At 50.5% G+C, this 19,287-nt stretch overlaps 1 long non-coding RNA gene across 1 annotated transcript; it reads right to left on the reverse strand.

The window, feature by feature from the left end:
- Positions 1-11,541: 11,541 nt before the first annotated feature.
- Positions 11,542-18,901, reverse strand: LOC118256158 (uncharacterized). Its single transcript, XR_004781158.2, has 2 exons — positions 18,698-18,901; positions 11,542-12,698 (listed from the first exon to the last, which is right to left on the reverse strand). It is a non-coding gene; the product is annotated as an uncharacterized LOC118256158 (long non-coding RNA).
- Between the last annotated feature and the right edge of the window lie 386 nt (positions 18,902-19,287).

Consider the following 19,287-nt stretch of genomic DNA (forward strand, 5'->3'; position numbering starts at 1 on the left):
CTCATGTAAGCCTGCATGTGCACCAATTGGACACATCCAGCATGGCTGTTTGTACAAGCAAAGATCTCCCAATAGGCCAGGAAGCGCTCACATAAATCATCTGCCCAATCATTTAAGAGAATGAATAATTCATAGAAAGGCAAATGCGTTCACAAACAATTCGTATGAAGAGCTGGAAACTATGTTTGAGAACGGATGTGCTGCTCGCTCTCTGTGCAGACCCGGTTCTGTGAACCTGACCCTGCTTTTCTTTGGCTCCCGACCGTCCCAAACCTGGAGCAATTCTGGAGCTCAGCCCCTCGTGGCAGGGCTGCCCTAAATGTCACTGGTTGTCGCCTGTCCTGAGCTGCTCGTCCACTCCCTGTGCCTGTTCCGACACATGGAAGCAGCAGGGTCTCCCATAAGCAGCGATGCTAATTAGCCTGACATCCCTACATTACTAACGGGAGGCTCCTTTCTTCAGGCTGGCAGTGGAGGCACAGAGCTGGTTGGCATGAGCTGTACAGCTCGCAAGGGCTGTGCGGCTTCCTGGGCAGAGTATGTCCAACTTTGGGGGGAAAACTGCTATTTTGCAGTGTCAAGCTTAATGGAACCAGCCTGGTTCTCTATAGTTTTTCATGAGATGCAAAATATATATAGGAGCAAAAGGCTTCCTATGGACATATATCTGCCCTCGAAGAAACTTGCTGTGCAGCCTCATTCTGATTTCCAGAGCCCATTACCAGATCATTCCTAAATCTTTTGGGAATGTATTGCCATGAGAAATGTATCCATCCTGCAGCTGCCCAGGCCCCCAGGAAACAAGCATTTCTAGAAATCAAAACTGCCTTTCTGCCAAGGAAATTCTCCCATGGGGAGACGTGGCTTCTCTGGCAGGCGTCAGACCCTGTCCTGTCCTTTGACCGCAGGATAGGTGCACCCCTTGCCTTGACCCAGAGCCGTGATCTTCCCCTGCCTAGAAGCCACACGTGTCCTGCTGTCCGTCTGCAGGACTGCCTGCTGACCCACCCCGCACCCATTTCTCCCTCCACGTCTAGTCCCCAGCGTTCGGAAACACTGATTACACCGGGAGCTGATGAAATATGATTACATTTTTCTCTTCATTAAACATGATATAGAATCATAATTCACACATATAAAATTGTTTTATTCCTTTTTCCTGTTTGCTTTGGAATTATTTCATGGTCTCAACAATGTAGGTTTAGCAACGCTGTCTCTTCTGCAGAGCCAGTCAGCCGCCGGTACCCTGCAATTTTAATGATCTAATCCGACAGCTAGCATGCTTTAATTTAAAGTTTTATTAACGACTGCTTTCTACCCTCAAAGACTATATTAAAATTTGTTAATGGAATTGGAGATTATAAATGCCCCACTGCAAGGCCCACTTGTGCTGTTCTGCACCACCCCCTTTAGAATTCAGAGCAATCCTATTAACTCTTCTTTATGTTTTGTATAGGTCATTTTGATTGCAGTTTTTTGTGTACTTCCCTTATGAGATAGCGTTCCCCAAATCTAAGCATTTGAAAGAATATAATTTTACAAAAGATCACATATTTCAGATTCATTATCCTTCAATAGTGAGCTTAAAATTTAATTTCTTTGACTTATTGCAAATTTTTGAGTCTACCATGGGAAAGAAATGAATTCCACGGGCAGCATCAGACTGTCTGACAGAAATGACAGAATCCACCCCGAGCACTGTTGCAGGAAGAAGAGGAAGAGGAGGGAGGAGGATGCAAGGGTGCTTGTCACCCGTGGGAGCTGCAGGGGCAGGACGGCCCGGCCATCCCCTGCACGCCTAGAAGCTCAAAGCCCTTGGCACAGTGCATGGCACCTTTCATGTGTCCTGTTACCAGCACCTTTCACATGCCCTGTGACCCTGCAAAGGCTGCCCTGTTACCTCCCAGAACACACCTGCGAGTCAGGGCCCATACTCACTTTGAAGGGAAAGGGAGCCCCCATTCCCATTATTTATTGTATTTAGGGAGTCAGTAAAAGCATCCCCAATCACCAAATCTTCACGGATCCAGTGGTCATTGCTTCGCACCGACTGTTATTGTTTGTCTGAGGAAATGCACTATTAATCATTTGCTATATAGGCTTAATTTCTAACAATTCTCCCCTCTTTATTTGCTGCTGCTATTGTTCCTTTCTCCTGCTTAAACGTTTCAGCCACCCAGTGAAAAGGCAGAAACAACATCAGCTTCTCAAGAAACCAAACAATCAATCAGTTCACCAGCTTCACAATGGGACTCAACGGGAGCAGCCGGGCAGCTGCCTGTTGTTTGAATATCACTCACCCGAAAGGGCTGGCCAGCATGCAGAAAAAGCAGTTATTCACAGGAAAAGAGGTAGGTGAAGGACACAGAGGGGGATTTCTCAGTGGAATTTTTTACATTAGAGATGTTTACACTTGAGCTACTCATCTAGTCTCCTTTCACAGCTGATGAAAAGCACAGAAATGTAGGGTGCAACTCATCTGGAGCATTTGAAACCTTTACCTTAGGAGGAAAGTAAGCAACCATGCTGTGAAGTGCCCACTTCTCTCCAGCCTCCCCTAAAAATAGCCTGAACAGTTGAGTTAGACCTCTAGATTCAGGCAAGATGCACTCCCCTCTCCACAGGGAGCACTACAGCTGGCAGCTGAATCCCACCGCCCCGTTCCCTCCTGCACAAACCCGGGTGCCCAGGCTTTGGGTGCTGGCTGAGAATGCTGAGGGGCAGGGGAGAGGCTGGCCGAAGTGGCACCTGAGAGCTGCACAACCCCCCTACGGTGGATTTCTATGATCTGTTTTTTGCTGTTCTCTGTCCAGCTTGGCTGTTTTTGGCCCATGGTGCCAAACAAATCAGTGCTGCTGAATGAGCCCATCACACCCTCATTCTTCATTAAGCCCGTTGTGCCTGATGAGTGCCAGCCCACTGGCCCCCCCACACCTGCTCCTCAGGTGGCTTTTCTCCATCCCCACCTCTCCACTAGCATAGCTCTTGTAATGCACAGCAGAAGCCCAGAGGCTCGTTCCTCCCTTTCTTTTCTGAAATCCTTCCAAACAGTTAACAGCTTTCCAGCCCGAGGCCTCCCAACCCACCCTTATGAGGGAGAGGCTCCCATTAGTGAGGAGGCCAAAGATCGCTTTGCTTAGGGGAGGGATTTCCCCACCTCTAGGTTCTGGCCTAACTCTGCTCCTGACGAGGCCAAGCAGCCCTTCCTCTTGTTGCCACTGCTCAGCCCATGTCGGGTTTCATGCAAGGTCTTTGCCACGGGGACATGTACCCCTGTGCATGCCGTAAGTGTAGAGAGCATCACTTGGACCTCCCTACCTCAGTGCTACGTGACCTGAAATCAATGCTCGGTGGCAGGACATACCAAGGCGGGCGCTTCTCGTTCACTGTGGCCCACAGGTGGCTTCTTGCTGCTGATTCCTCCCCAGCCCTCACATCCCCATCCCCAAACTTCCCCAGCATTGCATCCAGCCTGTTTCTGCCCCTGACCTCGTTCCCTTTGCTGAGCACTTGCTGAAAACGCAGCAGATCACCAGACTACATTAAATCGGCCCATTTATTTCATTCACAGGCTCCTACACCACCCGGCCCAGGCACAGAAACAATAGCACATGGCTGTCGAATTCACGTCAAGCTGGTATGAATTGGGAGCACGCAGTTCAGAATTTATCTTTTGCGAATATTTGTGTGTTAAAGTTACAGATTTGCTTTTTCACCATATTTGCAATAGCACTGCTCAAATATTTGTAGAGACTGAACACAGCCTAATTGAAATTCAGTTGAATTCAAATTAATATTCATGATTTTTTTTCCCTTCCACTCTTTATTCTGCTCTAACTGGAAGCAGCTTCCTGCAGTGGAGGGGCAGCTGGGAGCTGAGAGAGTCCTGTAAGGGGGAAAGTTTGGCAATCTGATTTGGATTTCTTGCAGCAGCCACCAGCACAGAGCAGCTGGGACTTCTCCAGGAGGGAAGGGCAGAGATTTGTGGCTCTCCAGCAGCAGAGAGGGATCTGGGGACACTGCTTATTTGTAGCTGTGCAGGAGCAGGGCTGGGCTCACTGAGACCCCAAGCCCATCAATTGTTTTCGTGATCATTGATCAGCCAACTTCTATTGAAGGTGAGCAGATATTTTTAGCAGGATGTGATGAAAGCCCACACCTCCATAAAGCAGACCCAATCCACTTCTCCCTGCCTAGCCAGGCTGCTGCTCTGTCTGCCACCAAGGAAATCTTGCACAGGGAGATTAGAGATGTCTGGCACACTAAAACCTTCCTCTAGTCACCCAGGAAACACAAGACATTTCTTTTTTGGAAAAACATGGAAATTAAATTGGAAGCACTACATGGATGCAGCTCTGCCCAGATAAACTCACAGACTGTCAGGATGCAGATGTTCCTGCAGACTATTACTGCTCACACATTTTTCAGAGCATCCCAGGTAGTCTGTAAGTGTTTTTCATCAGGTATTTACGGTCCCCAGTAAAGCACTAAGATAGAAATATTCTAAACTACACATTTAACAAGAAAAACACAGGAACAGTGAAAAACACCTAGAGGCATTGCAATGTTTTGACATATCTTGGAGTCATCTTGGATGATTTTTTTTTCCCAAAGACGGGCTTTTACTACCACTGACCCCACATATAGTCACAGTACTGTTTGTTTTTCTCTTGATTTTTAATATTTGCATCACTCACACTGCAGCCCCTGGGGGGAACGGAGGCAGGGGCACAGACCACCTTCAGGGTGGGCAGCAGACGTGAGGCAGGAGCCCTTGCAGCAAAGAGACTTTACAACTCCCAAGCACCGTACCCCTTCCCTGCCTTAGCAAGGAGAAAAGTATAAGGCAAATTTATCACATATCTAAATACCAGCGTAGCTGAACACCACTTTAAAAAAGTCACCATAGTGCTCCAGCCCCAGTCACGCCTCTGTGGCATATCACCATCACAAATCACAGCCAGGGTTTCCTAAGTTCCAGGTTTGCATTTCCATACCTTAACACATTGCTGGAGACAACCATGGTGCTGTCAGGCTAAAAAACAACATTAAATCCCACAGTGGTGCAAGGGATAGCTGTGGGGCTGCCCAGGATTTACAAAATGTCTTTTTTTCAGTGCTGTGATTTTATAACAGGGTTGCATGTTTGGGTGGAGAGTTTCCGCTTTGGTTGTGTCCCACAAAAGTCATTGTTTGAACTAGAGCACTGCTGGGCTGCATCAGCTGAGAGGTCCCACTCATCCAGTAAGCTCTTTCTGGCACCTCATACTCTAGGGAAATATGCTGGACTTCTAAAGTAAGTTGTTCAGAGGTGAATTATTCCCAAATAAGCATTCTTCTAAATCCCTAAATCTCCATACCCTGTCTGGATTCAGGGTTAGGATGGTGGCAGCTCCCCCATGGGGAATTGCAATCCAGGCTGGAAGGGACCTCTGGGTGTCACCAAACCGGATCCCATTCTGCCTTTCTCAGATGCTCATCTCAGGGTGGAAGGAAATGCTATATGAAGGTGCAGCAAGCTACCTATTAGGAAACAAACTTGAGGAGAATTGAATCATACCTTGTGCTGTGCCATAATGTATGTGCACGAAGGGTTGAATAGGCAGCCTTAAATCTGAATAATTTTTCTGCTTCAGTACATTTTCTGTATTTCCACTTTAGCTAGTTCTTCCTTCTCCTCTGGGGAAATGTCTTAAGGAGCAGCAGGCAGAAGGTGCAAGACTGAGACACCCCCTTTTCTGAGCTGCTGCCACCCGATCTCCACAATCCTGACCTTCCTCATGGAACTCCTGCAAGCAGAAAGGGAGCGGGGCAGGGTAAAATGGCTGGTGAGGAGCAGTCCAGGGCCAGATGGATGCCCCAAGCCACGCAGGTATCACCAAGAGGATGGGTGGCAGCCGAAGAGATGCTTCGCAGCTCTGCGTGCTCTGGCCACTTCACCTCACGTCTCCATTACCAGCAGTTTCTGGATTTCCTGGTGTTTCTTTATAAAACACAGGCACAGCAATTGCTGCTGCCCTCCAGCCCTCTGATCCCGCACATGCTCCGACAGAGATGAATACTCTTGCAGCTCACCCAGCAGCTCAGCCTCTGTATTATTAGGTTTCTTCAAAACCCCTGAATGTCCCATCTAGACCTGGTGACTTAATATTTTTTAAATTACCTATTTGCGCCAGTGCCTCTTCATTTGATACCTTAATCCTTAATAGCAACTCACCTTTATTACCAGAAAAGAGCAAGTCAAGAGCAGATTTCTCCCAACATCCCCTGAGGTGAGAACTTATGAAATGAAATCATTTCGCTTCTCAGCTGTGTCCTCATCTTCCTTAATTGTTCCTTTTAACTCCTGGGGAGCCAGCAGACCTGTCTCGTTCCTTTGCAGGCTTTCCTGTTCCTGGCAGACTTGAATCATCTATTGTTTGTTTTCTTGCCTTCTAAGTCTTGCTATTTCTTGCAGGCTTCCTGTTTCCCCTCTCTCATGCTTGTATTTTTCTGCCCCTGTTTACTGACCTCACGAAGGTTGGATTTCCATTTTCTGAGGGGCCATTGTGTGGCCCAAACACCTTCCTGAACCCTGCCATTTACCTGCCTTGGCTCCTGCCATCCTCCCGAGCCTGCTGCTCAGACCTACACAGGCAGTTTGAGCCCCGTTGGTGTTGTCAGGTCTCAGAATAGCTAAACATATGCTGAAATCTCATTAATGACAATTAAAGTTGAGCATGTGGTTAAGTACCTTGCAGAAGGTAGCTATTTTGCTATGTCACTCCTTAAAGAGCATCCATGCCAAATTTCAGAATTTTAATCTCTTTACTTCTGACTCTTGGTGCTGTCGGCCAGCTTGCTCATTTTGTTGAAATCTCTCAGTCTAAAGGTTAGCATCACTGTGATAGGATTTGATCCTTTTCTTTCCCAAGGATGATGAACATAATTACATTCCTAACAAGTGAATTAAATTACAGCATGATTTCTCTAACAATGAGCACTCTCCTCGTAACGGGCTGGAAGTGGAGCTGAGCTGATCGTGCGCATGAGCCTGCTCCACGTTTCAGAATGAATGAGTTTTCTAAATTCTATTCCATGCATTATTGGGACTTTAAAAATTATGTCTTATTCATCTATTGATGACAGTGGCCTCTTGGGTGTAAATTGAAGTAATTACGAAGGATCATGCAAATTAATCAATTATTTTCAGATTATTACATTCAAGCAGTAGTCTTGCTCTTCGATTTAGTTAAACTCTGCCTCTGAGTCAATTTTCAAACCTACAAATTAAGCTATTTATTAGCTAAGAAGATCTGGGGGAAAAAAAAAAAGTTACACTCATGAATTGAATGGCGGAAGGGGTCATTTTAAAAAGGCTTCAGCACACCCACCGCAATATTGAAGAACTCATGGAAGTGCCAGTCCTGACCCCAGTGTGAGTGGGATGCTTGGGATCATGTAACGCCTGGCAGTGCAACCACTGAAGCTGCAGTGGCTCGAGATGAGCCCCAGTGCTGCTGGGCGGTGAGGGACAGAGAGGACACTGCACAGGGGGAGCACCCACAGTTTTGCAAACCTTGGGTGAGAACTGGAGGAGCCAGGCCATGGGCTTCCTTTGCTGAAAGCGCATGGAGATGGTGGCATTGGGCTGGGCACAGTGCCCCTGAAGTGTCACAGCCACTCCCAGCCCCAGCTCCTGCCTTCCCCCCTGTGGCTTTAATCCCTGCATTTGAAATGGTCCATCCCTAATGGATTACCACAGCTGTCCCGGACTAGCCCAATTAATGCAAATACCAATGAGAGCCACCAGGAAATAAATTGCGAATTAGGAGGCAAGCCGAGGGGCTCCTCACCCCCGCCCAGCGCATGCTCCTGTCCTCCACCCACCACTCAGGCAGAGGGGTTGTAGGGTGGCTGAAGGCTTTTGAGTTTTAATTTAAGTGATTCTAAACCAGCTTTGGGTTTATAGCTAATAAGACATTAGTATGCTAATTAAATTATCCATGGAGTGGTATAAAGAGGCCTTCCTGAAGTTTAATGGCTGTGTAAAAGGTAACTCTACTTGCAATGTAATTAATTCATGGAACAATAAATGTATAATTAGATTCTTATTAATATCGGAGAGGCTTTTCCTGCATCAAGAATGCGGTGGGGGGACTGGTCATTTTTGCTTTCAACATGGAAGAAAGGAAGCAGCAGCTCCTGGCCACAGAGCGCCTCCGTCCTCGCCAGCCTCCCAGCATCAGGCCTTCCCTGGCCCAGCCACGAGAGCCGGGCGCAGGCTGGCCTCCTGCACACATCTCCTAATGCCCGCAGGCTTCCTCATGGCATCAAATGGGGCAAAACGACACAGAAAGCTTCATTTTGAATTGCAGCACACGAGCAGTAGGACAGGAGAGCTTCCTCAAAGAGACCAATGCCTCCCAGTCCTGAGTGAGCAGGAAAACTGCGGCCTCTTGCAGAAGCAGGTGCTCTGCCTAGTGTGGCTCTTCCCCAGGGCTGTGAAGGCTTGCGGGCACCAAGTGGGAGGCAAAGCCGTGCTTCCTCACAGGAAGGCAAGAGAAATAACCCCACAGCACCATCAAGCCTTGGAGGAGCTGCTGGGACTGCAAATGGGAAAGTCCCCCCTGCGCGCACACCACGGCCTGCTGCATGTCAGCCTGGGCTGGCCATCCCACCAGACACACTGCACCTGAGAGATGTCCAGACTCTAAAACTGTTTTTCTTTTATTTTTTTAAAAAGCAAGGGTGAAGCTTCACCACCTTTTAAGTGGAGAGCCCCAGAAGTCACAGGGTCTTGTGGCAGGGAAATAAAAAACTTTCTGCTTGCTTTCAGCCCCACTCACCATGTCCTCAGATCTACGTCCTCCTGGCCTGAGGCGCTCGCAGCCAACACAGAGGTGGCCAGAACCCAGCTCTGGGGGTCTCCAGGTGTCCCCCTACGGTGGTGGGACAGCCGTCCTGCCCCCTGTGGGTGGCTCTTCCTGACAGATTTGCCCACAGAGCCTCCAGATTCCTCCCAGCAGCCGGTCTCCAGGGTTTCTGCAATACGTGTGGCCTGGATCTCGCCTGGGACATCTCTGGAAAGGTGGTGAGTGAATTTCTGAGCAGAAAGTTCTGCCAAGCCAGCAAAAACTTGCTGGAGAGCTTACCAGAGGAGAGGCAGAATGCCCAGGCTGAATGCCACCTGTGAATGGCAACAGGTTTATTGTATGTATAAGAGAAATGAGACTGCTGCAAGGACCTCTGGGGAAGAGAAGCTCCCAAGCCACCACAGGAGCACACAGGGCTTCGCCACGCTGCTGCTGCTCCAGCCATAAGTCAGTGTCCCTGGAGATCCTGCAGTGGGCCAGGAGGTGAGCAGCAGCCTCCAACCACACACAACTGGCAAGCTCGGCCGGCAAGGATGCAGGATGCAGAGCAGAGCACTGTCCTCCTCCTCCAGATCATGCTGCCCTGTGCCAGATCCCGCTGGGTGATGCTCCTTCCCCAAAACGCCTTTACTGCCCTGACAGTGACCTGACCATCAGCAGTGTGAGAGTGGGCCGAGCACATCCCCAGCCCCGCTTTCCAGGCCCTTGCTGGGCTCCTGTAGAAATATCTCCAGGGAAATTTGTGTATTCCAGCGAGGCCAGCATCCTGCAGAGCCTTTGCTTAGCTTCCCGCTGGCGTCCCACTGCTGAGCAGCCAAGGCTGTTTGCCCCTTGCCTCTGCACATGGACTGGCCCCTGGATGCTGCAGAGTTAGCAAATCGGTCTTTTCTTCCATTACTGAGGAACACAGAGCCCCTTGTTCTGCTCTCTCCCACCACAGTCTATCAGAGGGACGGTCGTTAGCAGTTAATTGCCTTGGTAGCTTGTTCATCACAGCTTCTTACCAGCCCCCTGACACAAAAGCTGAAAGTCACCCCCGCAGGTGGCCTCACAGCTCAGTGCCCCAGAAAGGGGAAAGCTCAAGCTCCTTCCAGCCCCACTCCTCCCTCGTGCCTCTCCGCATGCTCAGGCAGACAGCACTGGCACAGGTAATGGGCAAAGTGGTGTGTCCTTCTAGCCAGGTGACAGCACCTGATTGCACGGCCAAAGCAGTGTCCAAGGCAGCACAGGGGGAGGAGGACAGCAGGACATCTGCCTGTCCTTCAATTCACAGCCTGCAACCTGTTCCCCGCTCAGCAAACCCAAACAGGACACAGCACCCAGACAGGCACCCGAAATGCCTGTTGTCAGTGATCGCACCAACCTCTGCAAGTCCTGCCTGGAAAATAATATGGACTGCAGGGGACAAAGTGCAGTCACAGGAAACAAATTTGGCTCCCATGCCGTCAGCATCCCAGCACAAGTCCAAGGCTTATCCAGGAAGGGCTTGGATAAATGTTCACAGCATGCTGACTGATCTCTGTGCACCAAAGAGGGGCTCTCACACCATAGGAAGGATTGGAGCACGGGGATCTGTCCACATGTCTGCTCAACACTGCCCCAGGACCTTGCAGAAGTGCTGGTGTGGGACAAATTCTTGCCCTGATGCTCTTTGGGGTCACAATGGCAAGATCAGTTCCTGGCAGCTAGGAAAACCTTTTTTTTTTTTTTATCTTAATTTTTCTGTCCCTACAGATGAGTTATCCTAGTAAGATGCAGACATATTTCTTGCTTTCAGACTTCCTCTTTTACTTATTTTTATGGACTATCCCACACAAATTCTATCCAGATGTTTTTTTGTTCAAAATCACCACTATTACACCCCCCCAGCAAATCATTCCCCCATCTCAGACCTGGGAGGGGAAGCAGCATTCATTTCCTTTCAATGTCTGCACACATAAAAGACTTCCCAGCTCCGGTCCAGCCCCGGCTGACGCAGTGAGCTGCAGAAATGTGCACTCAGACGTGGGGACGTGCAAGAAGAGCAGCCTGGGGACAGCAGTGGCGGAGCAACTTGCAGGCAGGATGCAGTGTGGTGGGAGAGGGGGATGCCTTCCTCCCGAAGCTGTTCCTTTGCCCCTTGAAGCCAAGGGGTGGCACCTCAGTGTTGTCTATAACCATTTTTATCAGGGCTGCCCGAATCAGCACTACGTTAATTCCTGTAATTCTGGGGTTGGTTTGTTGCACTGGATTCTCACCCACCATCACTCTGAGGAGCTGGGTTTTGTAGCTGTCCCCACACCTTTCTGGGGTCATTTTCACCTGGCTGAGCCCATCTCCTCCAGAAGCACGAGAAAGCTTTCACACGGTGCCATGTCAAGTGCTGTGCTGAAATTCAGCTAGATGAAATCTACTGTATTTTCCTTCCATTTAAAAAAACAAACAAACAAAAAAAACCAGCAACAGTTATCTTCCTAAAAGGAGACAGCAGGTTTATCTCACTTGATCTTTTTTTTTTTTTCTGGCAAAGCCACATTACATTTTATTCCATTTCATATTTACCTCCATGTACCTTCCCTTCCTTTCTGTTATTGTGTCCTTTGCCCTAAACCTTACATAGTATTTTAGGTCAGCACAGGTGCAAGCAGGTTGAATTTTTCTTCCTTCTAAGCAGTGAGATGTTTGTTCTTCAGTCAGGTGCCACTAATTAGATTATAGCAGATTTATTATAAATACTTCCCTCCTCACCCACACACCTGTGACCCCTTTCTCCCCATCACTGCTTCTTCACAGAGCTTCTGTGTCCTTGCACAGACTGCAAAGGGAAACCTCAAACACCCTCAGGGCTCCCAGCCCTCTGTAACTAACTTTAAAGGCAGGCTACCAGAGTCTCTTTTTCCATGTTTTGTTGTGATTTTCCTGCCTGCTGGCTTGGCTGTGTCTCCAGGTGCGGTGCTGGTCCCTCTCTGCATGGCACACACGAGATTGTCACCGCATTTCATAGCAGACACTGTGAGCTGGACTCTGATTTGGAAGAGACTTTCTTCTTCGCTCCTGCAGGGAAATTAATTTCTCTTAAATGTGCTGATGTGCGGATAATTTGCCTGTGGACCCAGCAGATTTGCAGTCAGCAGGCCGCCCCGGTCAGTGCCAGAGAGCAGAGTGTCACGCCAGACAATGTCTAACGTCTTCTGAGTGATGGGACTTTGGTCTAGGAAAGGCACCCGGTGCCATCAATCCTTCCTGAGCTCCTTCAGAGACAGTCCGTGGGAAGCTGGGAGCTGCCAGCAGACCCTGGGAGCCCTCCTCTCCACCACCCAGGTCTGGTCCTGGAGTGCCCGGCCCCACAGCAAAGGGCTTCTTGCCCTCCAGCCTGACTCCCTGCCCATGGCCAGCCCGCAGCAGCAGCCCATGCACAGCTCCTGCAGGACACAATATGGGCCTGAACTTCAGCTCAGAGAGGGACAGCTGTGCTGGCCCCCGTAGAATGAAGTCCCTGGGGAGACTGGCTGCAAGCGACAGCTCTGCAGATATCCTCGCCAAAGCAAACCAGCATGTAGAGGTCCTCCGGAAAGAGCAGCTGACTCGGTCAGGAAGCCAGCTCAGCAAAGCCCTTGATGCTGCTGTTTTTGGAGTATGCAAAGTGCCTCTTTGCCTCTGTCTCTACAGATTTCCACTTACCCAGATGGTTTTTGTCTCTAGCATCATCACATCTCGTAGATGTTGCTTCCGACATCTCTGGAAGGTGACTCTCCCAGGCATATTGGGGTTTCCATGTTCACAAGGAGCTACTTCACCCAAGAAAAACTGGTAGAGCTGCAGGCCCAGCCAAGACCACCCATTCCTCCACTTGGAAACAGCAAGCTAAAAAAAGTGGAGAAACAGAAGCATGAATATAACGAGGTTACAAACTACTCCCTGATTTTCCAGCCCTTTCACCACTGCTGCTCTTGCTCAACCTGAGCCCCTCTGGGAAACTGAACATTTACCTAAATACCAGGTCCCCAGCTTGGCAGCGTGGAGGAACGCCGAGCCATGCATCTGCTCACGTTTGCATTTGGGCTGCACTTAACTTCTGATCACAGGCATGACTTCCAGCTAGCCTGAGGAGAAGCGTTTGTTACATGATCTTCAATTAGGAGATGTTAATTGGCAGGTTACCTCCTGACTCCTGCCCTTGGGATACCCAGACATTCACAGCCCCGGCAGGCTGCTCTGAGGGTGCAGACAAAGTCACAGGGTGAACTAGAAGGGGGTGGAAGAGACCCACCATGCCAGAGGGTCATTACTATAGAGAAGGATCTAAATAAAGGCAGAGGAAGCTACAGGAATGTGGGATGGGACCATATCCCACCGCGACCAGCTGAAGGGAAAGGTGTGATGATAGAGCAGTCCTGGCCAACAGCCATCTGAAATGAGGACCAGCACAGATACCTACATAGACACCCTTTTGTTATCCAGGTACACTTCTCTTGGTGAAAGCCTTAGATCACACCACGGTGTATTTGGGGTTGCTTTGTGCTCCTGACCTTCAGAACTTGCCAACTTGAAGTTGGGAGATGCCCCTAAGAGAGTGACTTGGAGCTGAAAGAAGTCGCAAGGATAGGTGGAAGTTATGGAGGAAGTAGCTGGAAGCCAACGTGGATGAGATCTTCCCCCTGGGCCTGCTCGACATCTTCTGAGGGAGGAACAAGCAGCATTCAGAGCACCGTGACTATAGCAAACCCCTGTCTTTGGGCTTCAGTGAAGCCCCCCAAAACGGTCTGGGGATAGCAGAGTTTCCAAGGTCAGTAGCAACAGCACTAATCTCAATTGCTGGTTTTCACACTCTGGGCTTCAGATTCATGCAAATCCATGTGCTACAAGCACAGAAACCCAGGCAGCAAGTTCAGATTCAATACCAGGAAACTACAACACCATATTCAGTGGATATTTGTTAAATTTCCACCAAGTACAGAAGACTGGAAGACATCAAACAGTGTGATAATTCAGTGACAGATTGGGAACATGGCACTTTTACTGGAGAGATGTGTAATACTGATGGAGGACACCGAAACACTACAAGCAATATGTGGAAATACTCATGTTTTGTTACCAAAAGGTGGGAATCCTCTATTTTTGGGCTTACTGTTAGCTATCCATGAAAAGGATGGTGCATAGGCAATGACAAAGGATTGTCTTTGGACAATCTTAAGAGACAAATTTGTCTCTTAAGAGCTGGGATCGACTCCATCAACAACAGGGTGTCCCTGCTTGACGTGATGAACAATGAAGGGAATTTCAAGAACAAGGTAATACAGAACCTGCCAGGGAAAGAGTTCTTTTTATCCCCCAGTAATTGGACAAAAAAAGTTTGTTCTGCTACAAGACCTCATAGCACCAGTCAAAGCAGGTAAAACTGAGTTTAATGTTCTCATTAAGGCGTTGAGATATTTTTGTTCACCCAAGAAAAATGTCTTTTCTAATAGATTTTGAGAGTCTGCATGGGGTGAAAAGTTGTGTGAATAAAGAGCCAGCTGAAAGGTTTCCATTTCAAGCGCTGGTGTGCTCATGCCCCTCTCCAGGTCGCTTGGCACCAGGGGCATGCAGGTAGGCAGCCCACAGAGCAGGAAGCCCCAGAGCACAGAACTGTAAAGCAGCAATGCAAACAGCAGCACGCATTTCTGGGTGGTGGCTACTTGCAGATCTACAGCACTGTCACAGAGCTGTCACAGAAAAACGCTTTGAATAGACAGGCTGCCTCTCCAGGAAAGATCAGCTTTGATCCTCTTGGGGGAATCAAGCAGCTATTGCGAAGATGCAAATTTATGAAATTACTACACCTGGCATGTTCACACGTAGGGAGTATATTAAGAAATCACAACATCTAAGAGCACTCCCAGCAGTGGGGAACCCGACCAAATTGTTACTGTGTGCTCCCTTCCTCAGAATCAGGAAGATCTGAGGGTTTTGCCATGCTCCCAGCACAGAGAGACCAAGACAACAGAGATATTCTTTGCAGCAGGCCTCCCTAGGCCTCTCCTGTACACTCCCCCCTTCCAAGGGATTGCTGACCTCAAAAGCTGGGTTTTATTTAAATATCAAGGGGAAGGCTTTGCTTTGTAAGCAGAGAGCCCCTGAAGACAGAGCCTGGCGGCAGGGATAGAAGAAAGCATTCTGCTCAGCTCTGCCCTCGCCCACCCTGTCCTCAGAGATGGGTCCTTCTGTCCTGGGCTGCTCACAGCCAACACACGGGCATTGGGTTCCCATCCCAACCCCTGAGAGAGCCCCTTCTCCCTGCAGACCCCAGCATCTGCAGGTTTGGGGCTTCCTGGGGACCCCCACACCCATGTGCCCCCACCACAGAGGGGACCACCACCTCCCGTGGGCACAACAGGTTGTCTTCTGCCAGGTCCTCCTGGGACATCCCAATACACAGACGTGCTGGGACCCCAAGGTTTGTCACGCCCAACAAGCTTCCCTAAAACATGGTTAGAAGATGTAACTGGGAAGCGAGCCACGCAGGGACACTGGCACCAGTCAGAAGAGCAGCTAGGAAACAGCAGGCATGAAATGTCTGGATCCTGTGACGTCTCGTACCTCATGTTCTCTTCTGAAGGGAAAAATCTCTGCAGAAGGAGGAAACAGTTTTCCACTGACTACCTTAACCCAGCCAGTATATGATGTGGCTGGCTTGGAGCCTCTTTCAGATAGGGAACGAATCTGTCCAAGGGGGTTAGGGATGTCCCCCAGCATCTGAGCCACCCAAAAGCTCCACGCACACCCCGAATGGGGGCAATCATAGCTGTACTGGAGCTGCTCCAAGCCTCCCCAAAAGCCAGAGCCCTTGGGGAGAGCAAGAAGCAGCAGGCAGAGGGCAAACCCCTTCCTTGCCCCTCCACAGGCATCTTCTTGGGGGGCAATAGGTTGAGACCAACTGTTCCCAAGACAGATGGGTGGGGATGGGCTTCTCCAGGGAGGTGACCCCATGGCAGAGCCTCTTGGCCCTGGGTCTTGCTCCACGCAGCTCCCAGGCTGACCCAGCAGCTCCCCGGCACCTGCCCTGGCCCTGATCCCAGCCGAACCTTTTCGGAGGCAGCATCCTGCTACCAGCATGCATTAACACCCGTGCCTCCAGGAGGCATGGTGGGACTGATTAAGCTGTTGCCCTGCAGAAAGCAGAGCAGTCCTGCCCTAACCTGGCACCACCTCCCCAGGAATAGACTCTGCCAGTATTTCGCAAGCGGAGTGAGCGTGCTGGGAAGCGCTCGCTGCTGAACCCAGGCTGATTTTATCCGACCTTGGAACAAGGTGAGCCTATGTTGCCCCTGCACAGAGGTATGAAAGGCAAATCCATGGTGTTCAGCAAATCTCTTCGTCTAACGGGCTCATTTCTTCTCAGGAATTCATTTCAGAGGGATTCAGTGGCATTGACAGAGGTGGCACTGGTAATTTCACTGCTCATATTCAGGATGTAGCACTTCATCCTTCACCCTACAAGTGGGTTAGCCTGTGAATTGCTCTGTGCTTCAAGTTGCAGAGCCTGAATTATTTTGGCTGCAGGACACAGGCTGCTCACCAGAGCTCAGCTAGCTTTGAGATCGCATCAGGGCTCACCAGTGGCACCAGAGCTTATAACTCCAGCACCAGCTTCAAGCTACGGTGGCTGCAAATGACAAAATCCTCAGAAAGCTTCATGTGGGTGCTGGAGCTCCTGACATAAGCTCTGAAGGAAGCCGAGGCCTCTTCCAACACAGCACAGCAGATGCACAGCGTGTCCTTGTTAAAAAAGGGGGGAAAGGAGACAAAATGCTGCTGCTTGTTTTCACTGCACATCCCCACGCAGGGCCACCCGAGGTCCTGCTTGAAGCACAAGTCCCTCACACGTTGGGTCTCACAGGGCTTGGGCAGATACGTGCATCAATCATGGAGCAAATTCCTGGGGACCAACCTTGGTTGCTTCAGGCTCCAAGCTGGCTGAGACCTGTCCTCAGCTCTTCACCTGCTGGAGACCCCACCGGGCTTGGCCGGCAGGTCCCAGGGACCTCAGGGTATATAGCTGGGATTAGCAGCACTCTTTGGACCCCCCAGACATGCTGCCCTGGGAGAACTGGGTCTCCCACAGAAACGTCTGGGCAAAAAATAGGAGACCTGTGGGGCAGCAGCATCTCTCCTGGACCACCCATCTGTCCGATCCGTGCTTGCCACTTGTTTCTGCTGCACTCTTATTGCTGCTGATCCCTTTCCATCTACATTGGTTTACATGGGTTTGGAGTCTTGTAATCCCTCTCACCACATCTGCCCTCTGCTCTGTCCCCAGCCAGGCTGCCGTGTTTTGGAGGGGTCGGCACAGCATCCCTCTGCTCGGTGCCTGCACCCAGCTCCCACATTGCTCTGTCACCCACTGTCCCAGTCTGCTCGGCACAGATCATGACCTAGAGGGGCCGGTCATGAGAAGCCCCTTGGGATCCCATTTATTTCTGCAGCAAGACTTGAACTATGATTGCTGTTAACTCCAGCAGGCCAAGGATCCGTGTAACGGCAGGCTAACACGTGTGGCACAGCCTCGGGAGGGCAGCCGTTTCCGCAAGCACATTACGGCATGCTAAGCCCTCACTACCTATGCGGCTCATCCCAGGAGGGCTGCTGGAAATGGATTTCACCATTACAGGAGCAGAAGAGGGAGCTGAGGTCTCCTAAAACACTGGCTGGTGCTTCTGCTATAATGAGCTGACAGGCAGCACACCTCTCTTCCATAGCCCTTTACCCCATGTAAATAAATCCGCTCCTCCAGCCCTGCAGAAAAGTTGAGGCCCCAGCTCCACACACATCGCCCTGTCTCACCCTGACCGAGGACTCATCCACCCCTGGTGAAATGGGGCCACGCCAGGGAATGTGACTGATCCCATACACCGTACCAGCAAGGTCAGAGCTGCCAAGCAGCCCGGGGTCACCCCCTCCTTCACCAAGACACACACAGGGAGTCTTCCTCTGGTCCTTTGGAAGGACAGGGTGTGAGGGACATGTCATAGCAGTGGGGACACTGAGTCCCAGGAGGACGAGCTCAGGTGGACCAGCTCGGAGACACTTCAGAGGAGTGCTCTGCTCACGGCATGAGTTCAGTGGAAAGCAGAAGGCAATAGTAGATTTCCACAGGGCTGATCTAACACATGAAAAACACAAGTCCTGAAAATAGATCAGGAGCAGGTCAGTCACTGCTCTTCACAGCCTGGGCAGCAAGAAGTTGGTGGCCTCTCCAAATCCACATCAGGGTGACGGAGTTGGAGGCAGTGGCTTTGACAGAGACTAAGTGAATAAACCCAGGCCATCAGATGGCTGTTTTGCTCTAGGCTGTGTCCCTTGAGCCCTGGCCATGTCCCTCAGCAAGGTGCCGCTGTCACGAGGAGTGGGGTGGCCTGAGGAGCTGCACACTGGGTCCCCACACTCCGTGCCAGGCTCCCATGCTCCCTGCCCCTTGCAGACGGGAGGCAGGAGCCTGAGGAAAGGCTGCTCCCCAACCACACCCCACCTCTTCGGGTGACCGCTGCACACAGCAGCCACAAGGATCGCCTAAAAATAGCAAAGCACATATGCGGTGAGGCATTTCCTCTTCTCCCCCTTCCTCCAGCCTCCTGCTTTGTCACTTCTGATGTCCCACTAACTACCTCCAGCTCTTTCCTTTCCCAGCCTGCCCAGGACTGAGATGCACAAGTTTTCCCCTTGTTTTCCACCACCTTTCTCAAGGCCTCTTGGAGCCAGCACCGCACACATTACCTGAACTGTATCCTTCTTGGGATTCAGACAAGCAACAGGGCCCCTTCCTGCCCTACCAGACAATTCCTCAGGGTCTGCAACTCACAATAGCAGGGACTACAAACTCCTACCTGGTACGCCGAGTGCTTTCTGCCCAAGGCTATTGCTCTCCAGGTGTTTCACTCCCATTGAATTCAGCTTTGGGGTTATTCTCCCACAAGAGAGAAACTGCATTCATCAGGGGCTGGTTTGCATTGTCGCTTCCTGCCCACAGCTCCAGTCCCTCCGGGTTCCTTTGTGTTTCACTTCTCACCGGAGCTTGCATCTCCTTCCAGCTAGGAGTTATCTGCAAATGCAATTAGTGTGCTGCTGGCTCCCCTCCTTCACATCACTTCTGCTCCACCTGTCGAATTTACCATCTCCCCCCTCCCCAGGACTCCTGACTCTCAGGAGACATCAGCCCTGTTGAGGGCTGCACCAGAGATGAGGAGGTCAGCCCAGAAACCAAGCCACGACAATGATTTATTTCCAGTCTTCCTATTTTGGGCAGCTCCCTTTCTGAAAGCCGTGCCTGCGGGTTGCCAGGCTGCAGACCGCCTGCCACTCGCCACTGGAGCGCGGCTGCTCAGCACCCACCTCCCCGCTCCCCAGCACCCTCGCCTCAGCGCCCCCTCACCATCCCAGCTGAGACTTGCCCTCAGTTCCAAGCATTAATTTGAGA

Source organism: Cygnus atratus, chromosome 14, assembly GCF_013377495.2.
Source record: "Cygnus atratus isolate AKBS03 ecotype Queensland, Australia chromosome 14, CAtr_DNAZoo_HiC_assembly, whole genome shotgun sequence".
In the NCBI taxonomy this organism is placed as follows: domain Eukaryota; kingdom Metazoa; phylum Chordata; class Aves; order Anseriformes; family Anatidae; genus Cygnus; species Cygnus atratus.